Source organism: Crinia signifera, chromosome 1 (assembly GCF_055691185.1).
Source record: "Crinia signifera chromosome 1, ASM5569118v1, whole genome shotgun sequence".
NCBI lineage: Eukaryota > Metazoa > Chordata > Amphibia > Anura > Myobatrachidae > Crinia > Crinia signifera.
The window spans coordinates 28,355,597-28,366,661 of NC_139217.1; the positions used below are offsets into that span (position 1 = coordinate 28,355,597).

Genomic DNA, 11,065 nt, shown 5'->3' on the forward strand with positions numbered 1-11,065 from the left:
CTGACAATGTTTAAGTGTGTGTGTGTGTGTTCTGTGTGTTGTACTGTTTTTGGATGTGTGTTGTAGTCAATGGCGGTTTTTACCTATGCAGCCCTCCCAGGTAAAATCTGCCACTGTCTCTGCCTAAGTGAAGCCAGATGTAGTCTGTGAGGCTGCTCTGGCTTCAATGTGACTGGCAGTGAATTCCTATTGGAAGTCCGACCTGTCAGTCACCCAAGGCAGTCCTATTGGGAGGTGCTCCCTCCCTCCATGATGCCTCTCTGTGCGCAAATGTGGGGCAGCCACCTAAACGGGTTCTGCACATGCGCAGTACCGCAGACGATACTGTGCATGCACCGGACCCTGCAAAGGCAGCCCATGGAGGCTTGGGCCAGAACACGCGCAGTATGTATGAAGTTACTGCGCATCCGCTGGCCCCGTTCAGGGGATCGTCAGGTGCAGGGAGCGTGGCGACAGCAGCGGAGGGGTGGGGGGCGCATTACGGCAGCCCCCCTCCTTTAAAAGGGCCGCCACTGGTTGTAGTGTATGTGGGTTTGTGTTGTACTGCATGTGGGGTGTTATGTATGTGTGTTTTGTTGTGTGTATCTGCCGGACGTGTAAGTGTGTGAGGTGCACTACGTATATATGTTGTGTGCTATGTGTGTGTGTATAATGTGTACATGTGTGTGATGTGTGGTCTATGTATATCCTCAATTATTCCTAATTGTTTAAAGCCTTCACCATAATGTTAGAATGTCATTCGTACTCAGGCCCTTATTCTGGTTGGTGCGGTTCTGTCCGCGTGCGGTCGGACCGCCGATGTTTTGTGTTTGCGCATGTGCAGAGGCATATCTGCGCATGTGCGAACGGCAGGCACGTCCAAATACCGCAAGAATTTTCTACACTACGAACAGGGGGTGGAGAGGGGCGTGAAGGGCTGTTTTGGCTCGTTACCATATGTGTACGCCCAGAGTTTCATGGGCGTTCCCATGAAAACGCTGGGCGTACGTATGGTAATGCGGTCGTGACGCACGTGTAGGGGGCGGACATATGACATCGCCGGATGTCAGCTGCCCGCCCAGATCCCTGCTTTTGCACGGAGAAATGCCCGAGTGGTCTGAGGTTGCTGGAGCTGCCTGACCACTCGGTCCTGCATTCGATGGTCTGCGACCATCAAATGATGGGGGAGGTTCCCTGAGATGGAGGAGGTGTATTCATGAGAAATACACTCGTGCTCCGTGCGGTCAGCGGCTTACCGAATTCGGACGCAGTGAGCAGTCCGTACGGAAGGCGGGGCTCAGGATGCTCGGTCCTGCCCGCATATATGCATCCGACCGCACCGACCAGAATAAGGCCCTCAATGACAGCAAAGAAATCGGGTGTTGTTCCTTCGTCAACGGTGTCCCAGATTGTCGATCTTTTCCCAGATCATCAATGGAGGCAAATGAAACCATACCGCCCAACTATCCCGCTTATCGCGGGAATGTCCCGGTATTTTGGGACATTCCCACGTCCCTGAAAAATCGTCGCGCGCCTCCGGCGCACAACCGGTCCCTCCCCGGCACCTGCAAAAGTTGGGAGGTATGTGAAACCTTGGTGCATACTTGCCTACCTGACCATCTCCATGAAGGAGAAAATGCTCTGTTCCTGGACTTCCCTGGTAATGTATGATTGCCATCACCTGTGGGGAGCTAGTTAAAGGTGTTTCACCACAGGTGCTGGCACTCATACATTTCCAGGGAAGTCCAGGAGCAGAGCATTTTCTCCCACATGGAGAAGGTCAGGTAGGCAAGTATGCCTTGGTGTTTTTTAAATTTGTAAGTGAAATTTCCCAAAAACAGCTTTGAGGTGCACACCACTGGGGCCAGTGGTATCATGTTGCTGAAATTTGTGGCTATGAGTGCCACAGTGTGTCTGCAATGCGACAGACACGCACACACACACACTCTTCAACTTATATATAGATTATTAATAATATTATCATCATCATCTTTTACTTCTAAGGTGTCATAAGGTCCCGTAGTGCCGATAAGTTACAAAAGTGACTTACCCAGATCAGGGCAGGATTTAGGGGGGGCGGGGGGTTGCACAAGGGGTAATTTCCCTAGGGCCCCCTCTATCTAGGGGCCCCCTGTAGTTGGTATGCATTTGTCAAAAAATATATGTATTTTTTTTAGCTACAGGTTTTGTGCATGGCAGTGGGGTAGTGCTGCAGCTTCACCTACCTGCCAATGTGACAATGATTAATGGTGCTGAGCATCGGGAGCCAAGGCACACTGACTGCACAAGTGTGCTGTGCATTACTGGGAGTTGACTAAGTCCCATGACACTTTGCACAAGAGGTCAGAGGCTGAGAGGTTTGTGCTGAGCTCTGATTGGTGGAGCTCATCACATGCTTCTCAGGCCCATCTGGAACCCCTGGGACATACAGATGGAGCCATCCTCATACTGTATAGCCCTTTAATAGGATTAAGTGAGCCAGAGCTGTCGGACTTAATCCTCTGCTAATCCCCTACTGTATTGTTCTATGTATTGTATTGCAGCTGAGAACAATAGGCCTTGGTGAGCCATGAGTATCTAGAGAAGGCTAGCTGAGGAAGGCTCCATCTGTACACTGCTTGTCCAATCTATCTTGCCCCAAGGACATACATGTACACTACACACCCCATTTGGTCCCAAAGACCTTAACTTCCCTCTGAACCCCTGGACACACATTCCGAACTCTAACCCCCAGCCCCCTATGCATACAGCTTTTGATGGTATTACCCTCTGCGACGGACCCCCAACGGAGGAGCTTTGGTGCATTCAGAAATGCGGTTAAAAACCCCAATAACTGTGTTTTTACCACATTTTTCATTTAGTGCATCCCACCCACAATATTTGTTTTCCTATTGGAACCTATTAATTTTTTTCCCCTTCTGGGGGCCATTGTTTTTTATTTTTTATACTATGTAGCCCAATGTGTTTGCCTGTTTTTTTTTTTTTTCCTGTGGGTGTCTACATTTTTATCGGTGACTGTAGACCAGATGCACTAAGCTTCAAAAAGTGATGAAATGGAGAGTGAAAAACAGCCAGCCAATCAGCTCCTACCTGCCATGCCACAGACTGTGTTTGAAAAATGTCAGGCAGAAGCTGATTGGTTGGTTATTTATCACTCTCCATTTTATCACTTTTGAAGCTTAGCGCATCTAGCCCATAGTCACAATCACCTTTATGACTGCATGCCGTTACCGCGCTTACAGTAGTTCATAAACTACAGTAATATTAATGAAATCAAGTCATACTGTAGATTGTGAACTCGTGATGCTTGAATCCTCTATGACGCTGGTCCTAGCGATCTGCAGTGATGTTACCATGATGCTGCGCTTAGAATGAAACCTTATTTTATTTCTTCATAAGCCCACCTGGTCCCAACAAATAACTGGGTCTGAGTTCCCACCAAGAGCGAAGCCCCACTGAGGATTGCAGTGGCCTTGGTAAATGTTCTCTCTCCGGTTTCTGATGATATGTAAATATGACATAACTACATGACCCATATATAAACATCACGCTATTTTCTATAGAATCATTATCCTACATTTTTACATGTCTCATTAATTGGAGTTATAATTGGCACCAATGACCCCGTCTTATATCCATGGGAACTTTATTTCTCTGGGGAAAGACTGCACTGTGCGAACTGTGCTACAGATTATTCTCGGTAAGGACCGGGGTGTCTTAAATCGATATATGGAAGTTACAGTACATAATAGTGTGTATTTTTTCAATGCTTTAATATTTATCAAAGCTTAGATAGCAATCAAGTGCCAACCAATCAGCTTCTGTTTGCAAATAGACAGTTACAAGTTGATTGGTTGGAAAACCACTTTCCGCTTTATCCCTCACCAAGCTTTGATAAATATCTCCCATTGATTGCAGAATACGACCATATAATCATTGATCCCAAACTCTTTCCTTTCCTAACGAGAGTCCCTGTTGGTTTACCAATAAGTGTAGCTCAGTGGATAGAGACTGAGGCATTTCTCAACCAGTAATGTTTAGAGTGGGAGCCCGAGAAAAGTGGTATTAACAGTATTAATAAGAAAATAAAAAGAATAAAAACAAACAAAGGGATATATGAGAATTACAAGGAGAATTAGTGGATACAAGGAGAATTAATGCAAATAAATTTTTTGCATAAAATGATTTAAAGTCTGTGTGATACCTGCAAACATTGACATTAACCAGCCCATGTCCATGACAGGATACATACGGACGATGGGTTACCGGTGGTCAAAATAAAGGCAGCATCCAAAATGCAGACAGTGTAAGTGTATTAATGCCCCCCCCCCCCCCCCCACCCCCAGCCTAACTGTAATCCTTTAGCCCTCCTGTAGCCCGACACTAACTCTTGCCTCGGTAGTGGCTTAGCCCAGAGGCTTAACCCTGAGAGGCAATGGAGTAATCTGCCTCCGGGCTCCTGCTCCCAAGTGGGCACCTCTCCTCCCCTGCCAGTTTGAATCAGTTAATTGAAAGCGGTCAATATCGCTTCTGTGGCTGACTTCCCCTCAGGACAATAGACATGTATTCTAATATAATTTTGCAGATGTCATTATAGCCCATGACCTGACCTGTTCCACTAGAAGCAGACACCTTACTGATTGAGCTATTTGGTTTTGCATGGGAAGATTATGAATGCCAGCTATATACACTACAGAGCTTTGCCTAATAGTAATGGTTTTGAACTAACAATTATACATAGTCAGAATGTACATGTAGTGCTGGAGCAAATAGCTCTATCAGTGTGGTGTCTGCCTCCAGTGAGACGGGTCTCAGGTTCTAATACTAGGTAAGACGGCAAAGCAATTTATAAATAATAATATGGTACTTGTGTACAATCACGGCTCCCACAATGTCCATCGCATAGTAAAAAATCGCATTGCATGCGATTTTTAACAGAAACGCATCCAAATGCATTGAATTTAGTATCAAACATGTTCAATGGCCCCCAAATGTCATTTTTGAGGCTGTACCACCCCCACTATCAACGCAAACCCGAAGCGTGGCAAGCGCAGCGAGTCCACGACGGGCGGCGGTACGCGTCTTACGACCTTTTCATACCCCCACTATCCACGTCGGCGTGGAGTTGAGAATAGAAAGTGTGGCGAGCGCAGCGAGCCACCGAGCCCGAAGCGTGGCGCGCGCAGCGCGCCCCGCGAGGGGACACGGATACCTTCACAGGTATACGCGTCCCCTCGCGGGCTTCACAGGTGTCCGCATCCGCTCGCCACGCTTCGGGCTCGGTGGCTCGCTGCGCTCGCCACACTTTCTATTCTCAACTCCACGCCGACGTGGATAGTGGGGGTATGAAAAGGTCATAGGATGCGTACCGCCGCCCCTCGTGGGCTTGCTGCGCTCGCCACGCTTCGGGTTCGCGTTGATAGTGGAGGTGGTACAGCCTCAAAAATGATATTTGGGGGCCATTGAACATGTTTGATACTAATTTCAATGCATTTGGATGCATTTCTGTTAAAAATCGCATGCGATTTTTGAAGAAATGCTTAAAAACTGCAAAAATCGCATCCCATCGCATGCCACTACATTTGGCATGCGATGGGAGCCGTGAAAGTACACAAGTACCAATAATATAAATTAAATAAATGTGGTGAAATGTTAAAAGATTTATAGAAATGTTGTCTGGATTGTTCTTCTAAACCAAGCCCCCCCCCCCCCTACTCCACAGCCTAAAGCTAACACCCCCCCCCCCCTCCCCCTTCTCCTAAGTCCCATCACTAGTAATTAAACCCAACCCCCCTCGGCGTTAGTCATGGTGTCGGCATCTGCATTATGGTTACTGATGCTGATCACATACCTCCATGACACCGCTGGTTATTGGGGAATTGCTAGCCTGTGTTACGGATTAAGGGCCAGATGTACTAAGCTTGAAAAGTGATCAAATGGAGAGTGATAAATCACCAGCCAATCAGCTCCGAACTTCCATGTCACTGGTTTTGTTTGAAAAATGACAGGTAGGAGCTGATTGGTTGGTGGTTTATCACTCTCCATTTTATCACTTTTCAAGGTTTAGTCAATAACCGAAGACGGTCATGGAATAAAGTATGGGATTTTCTATTTATTATAACATAGTCCCCACTATACACTAACAGTCCATCAAACTAACCATGGGATTGTCACCTGTTTGTAAGTATAGATATCCTTAAAAGCTGTACTGTTAGCGTGCTTTGAGGATCATGGCTGGAAACAGTGGCAGATTATACAGGGGGCAACAGCTGCGGTCGCCCCGGGGCCCCCACACCGGTCCCTCCCCTGCCCTGGTACCTGGCCAGCACAGGGATCTGGGCAGCGGGGTCCGTGCAGCGCTGGGGAGGCATCAGCGTCCCTGTGGCGGATGGGAATTCAGCGGCGGGGTCCCTGCCGCAGATGGAAACTAGTAGCGCTACTAGTTCCCATCTGCCGCAGGAACCCTTCCGCTGACTGCCCATCTGCCGCAGGGACTCCGCTGCCTCCCCAGCACTGCATGGACCCCGCTGTCTGGATCCCCATGCTGGCCAGGTACCAGGGGAGGGGGGGACCTGCATCCGTCCAGGGGGGCCAACCTGCCTCCGTCTAGGGGGGACACACAGAGCTTTTGTTGTCCAGGGCCCCCTACAGACCTTAATCCGGCCCGGGTTATAAGGGCTAATTTTTTTCCCTGAGTTTTCAGTAGAATGTATATACAATTATAAGCCGTTCTCCGCTAAGCCTTAGGAATCCTTTAGGTTTTCTGTTATCTAGAGTGACATAATTTCCTTTCCATCATCATTTCCCAGGCAGTTATGAATTATGTAAGTACATTCTCATGTATCACATAATTAGTACTAATGTAATGGTCCTATCTCTCCTTTCTTTTAAAACTTCGAAACATGCTGCAGAAAATAATTTGATAAGACAGTGTCAGCCTGGCTTTGAGAAGGACCAGTCATGGCTAATGGTTACACGAAGCATCGGTCATGTCTGGTGAACGAGTCGTTATGAGGAGGTAAGTGTCAAAGTGGAGAGATCGCATAAAAAAAAGAAGCAGCGAGCCGCGTCAACGTGAAAATATAAAAATATTCTAAATGCGTTTCAGAAATAAGACAAGGGATAGGACGCAACGATGCTAAAAATGCCATCAAAAAGTGACACTTCCAGCAGTTTGGCCCCTTACAGCATATGCGGCAAGTCTCAGAATGTGATATATTTGGGAGCTTGCAACCAAATCAGGTAAGTAAATTGAACAAATATATTGGCGATATAATGGTGGGGAAAAAAAATGGACAAATATTGGGGTAAATATATTGGACTTATGGTGGGGTAAATATATTGGACTTATGGTGGGGTAAATATATTGGATTTATATAGGAGTAAATATATTGGATTTATAGTGGGGTAAATATATTGGAATTATATGGGGTAAATACATTGGAATTATATGGGAGTAAATATATTGGAATTATATGTGGTAAATATATTGGAACTAGGTGATTCATTGCGCCCTACGGGCGCTCTTCACACCGTCGTAAGGGGCTGCGCCCCCTTAATTTGTGAACGTTTGTATATGAGAAATATGGTTAGAATTGTATGAAAGATGCCCTGTATTGCAACTTAGGTGTCCGCGAATCGCGGGAGGGGGGGTCGCGGAGGGTGCCGCGAATTGCAGGAGGGGGGGTCGCGGTGGGTGCCACGAATTGCAGGAGGGGGGGTTGTGGGGGGGTGGATGCTGCGAATCGCGGGAGGGGAGGGATTGCAGAGAATCGCGGGAGGGGGGTCGCGGGGTGGGTTGCCACATGGGTAAATGTTGACATAAGTGTGGCACTTCATTGGTGTCCATGTCGACACATGAGAATGAATATGAAAACATTCAAAAAATGAAAAAAAAAACTTCAAAAACTCATGTCAACCTTTTTCATTGTCGACCATAGCCATGTCAGTGTTTTCCATGTGCAATTTAATTCTGGAGCTGCCGCGAATCACGGGGGGTGCCGCGAATTGCGGGAGGGGGGGGTCGCGGGGTTGGGTGCCGCGAATCGCGGGAGGGTGGGGTTCACAGGGGTTCCGGTGGGGGGGTTGCCGCGAATTGCGGGAGGTGGAGGGTCACGTGGGGTGCCGCGAATCGCGGGAGGGGGGTTTGCGGGGGGGTGTGACACGAATCGCCACAAGAAAAACTCAACACAGAAAGGTCAACACGTAAATGTTGACATAACTGTGCCACTTCATTGGTGTCCATGTTGACACATGACAATGAATATGAAAACATTCAAAAAATGAAATAAATCTTCAAAAACTCATGTCAACCTTTTTCATTGTCGACCATAGCCGTGCCAGTGTTTTGCATGTGCCATTTAATCCTGGGGCTGCCGCGAATCGCGGGGGGTGCCGCGATTTGCGGGAGGGGGGGGGTTGCGGGGGGTGGGTGCCGCGAATCGCGGGAGAGCAGGGTTCATGGGGGTTCCGGTGGGGGGTTGCCGCGAATTGCGGGAGGGGGGGGGTCGCGGGGGGGTACCGGGATGCCGCGAATCGCTGGAGGGGGGGTTGCGGGGGGTGTGACGCGAATCGCCACAAGACAAAAATCAACACAGAAAGGTCAACACATGTAAATGTTGACATAAGTGTGGCACTTCATTGGTGTCCATGTCGACACATGAGAATGAATATGAAAATATTCAAAAAATGACAAAAAAACTTAAAAAACTCATGTCAACCTTTTTCATTGTCGACCATAGCCATGTCAGTGTTTTCCATGTGCAATTTAATTCTGGAGCTGCCGCGAATCACGGGGGGGGGGTGCCGCGAATTGCGGGAGGGGGTGTCACGGGGGTGGGTGCCGCGAATCGCGGGAGGGCGGGGTTCACAGGGGTTCCGGTGGGGGGTTGCCGTGAATTGCGGGAGGTGGGGGGTCACGGGGGGTGCCGCGAATCGCGGGAGGGGGGGTTGCGGGGGGTGTGACGCGAATCGCCACAAGAAAAAATCAACACAGAAAGGTCAACACATGTAAATGTTGACATAAGTGTGCCACTTCATTGGTGTCCATGTCGACACATGACTATGAAAAAATTAAAAAAATTAAAAATAAATCTTCAAAAACTCATGTCAACCTTTTTCATTGTCGACCATAGCCATGTCAGTGTTTTGCATGTGCCATTTAATCCTGGGGCTGCTGCGAATTGCGGGGGGGGGGGGGGGGGGGCGTGAATCGCGGGAGGGGGGTCGCAGGGGGGGTGCCGCCAATCGTGCAAGGGGGGGTCCTTTTTGCCACGAATCTCGGGAGGGAGGTCGCGGGGGGGTGTTTTTTCCGCGAATCGGGGGGGTGGGTCACGGGGAAGGGTTTGGCGCGATTCGCGGGAGGGGGGGTCGCGGGGTGGTGGTTATGCCGCGAATTGCGGGAGGGGTCGTGGGGGGGTTCTTTTTGCAGCGAATCGCGGGAGGGGGGGTCGCGGGGGTGTTTTTGCTGTGAATCGCGGTAGGGGGGGTCGCGGGGGAGCGGGTATTTTTGCCGCAAATCGCGGGAGGGGGGGGGGGGCGCGCGGGTGGGGGGGGGTTTGCCGCAAATCGCGGGAGGGGGGCGCTCACCTGGTGGCTGTGGAGTAGCAGTGCTGGGCAACATGGGAAGGCAGTGGGTGTCTGGCACTGTCTGTGGGCTCACTGGGCTGGTTCTCTGTCACATACCTCCCAACATGACCCTCTCCAGGAGGGACACAATGCTCTGTTTCTAGACTTCCCCTTAATGTATGATTGCCATCACCTGTTTTGAACAGGTTAATTTCTCAGAAAGGTTTTCAGCACAGATGAAGGCAATCACACATTAAGAGGAAAGTCCAGGAACAGAGCGTTATAGACACAGACACCCACTTTGAGTGACAGATGTAGCCAAATATATAGGAGATTATATGGGGTAAATATATTGGAATTATATGGGGGTAAATATTTTGGAGTTATAGTGGGGTCAATATATAGGAGATATATTGGGGTAAATATATTGGAGTTATAGTGGGGTATATGTATATAGAAGATATATTGGGGTAAATATATTGGATTTATATTGGGGTAAATAAATTGGAATTATATGGAGTAAATATATTGGAGTTATAGTGGGGTCAATATATATAGGCGATATATTGGGGTAAATATATTGGAGTTACGTTGGAATAAATATATTGGAGTTACAGTACATTGGGTTAATATATATAAATAAATATATGAGAGTAAATCTATTGGAGATATACAGTATATAAATATATGGGAGCTACTGTAGTACACTATGGAGTATTGGAAACATTTACATATTCTTTTCTTCTCAGAACCCAGTGGGTTTTATTGGCTGTATCCTCTCGGAGGTAACATGTAATTTGCACCCAGCACACCACCTCTGCCCAGCTGGAGGATACATGACGTTACTGTGCCAAGGACACCTACCGTTCAGGAGAACACAGTCTTGCCAACGCACCTGGTGTAGAATTTACAACTAGAAAGAGGAGACAATAGAACTACTGCAGCTCTGTCCGGCCAGCACTCACACTATAAACAAGTAGCGTTGTTTGATTTGGAACGTCTTCCATTGCTATTGGTCATCTTGTACCAAGTTATGACAGTCACATGAAAGCACTGATGCTTTGCCAGTTGAAAGAAAGAGACTGTTGTAGGTAATTACATTTTGGCTGGAATCCTGTGGACATATAGGGGGTCTTCATAGGCAAACGCAGGAGGAGTTTCTGGTTGCGCAGAAACCCTCATCCTCTTGGCAAGTGATTACTAGAGCTGCCGCAACATCATCCAGTGCAAGGGACAGAGCGGAGATACTGCACATGCCCAGTCAGTGGCATAGCTACGTTTTGGGCGCCCCCCCCCCCCCCCGCCGTTAGGGGGGGGCCCCATACCCACCCCCCGCCGCCACCCCGTCAAGCACCCACCCCCCCCCCCCCTTCGCCGCCTCGCCGCCCATGCATAGTCTTACCTATCGCGCTGGTCCCGGCGGCTCCGTTCTTCTGCTGAGGACCACCACAAAATGGCTGCCCCCATACAGCAGACAGTTTCAGAGAACAGTGTGCTATATGGGGGCGGCCATTTTGCG

At 48.6% G+C, this 11,065-nt stretch overlaps 1 protein-coding gene across 2 annotated transcripts in view; it reads left to right on the plus strand.

Annotated features, from left to right (window-relative positions):
- Positions 1-7,624, plus strand: part of ADRA1D (adrenoceptor alpha 1D) — a 179,384-nt gene extending 171,760 nt beyond the window's left edge. The window contains exons 3-5 of one of the 2 annotated variants that reach the window (XR_014473297.1): positions 4,223-4,285; positions 6,891-6,997; positions 7,088-7,624. The gene's annotated coding sequence lies outside the window, so the exon portion shown is untranslated. The remainder of the gene's footprint in view (positions 1-4,222; positions 4,286-6,890; positions 6,998-7,087) is intronic. The other variant, XR_014473298.1, reaches the window with a different exon arrangement.
- Positions 7,625-11,065: the final 3,441 nt, after the last annotated feature.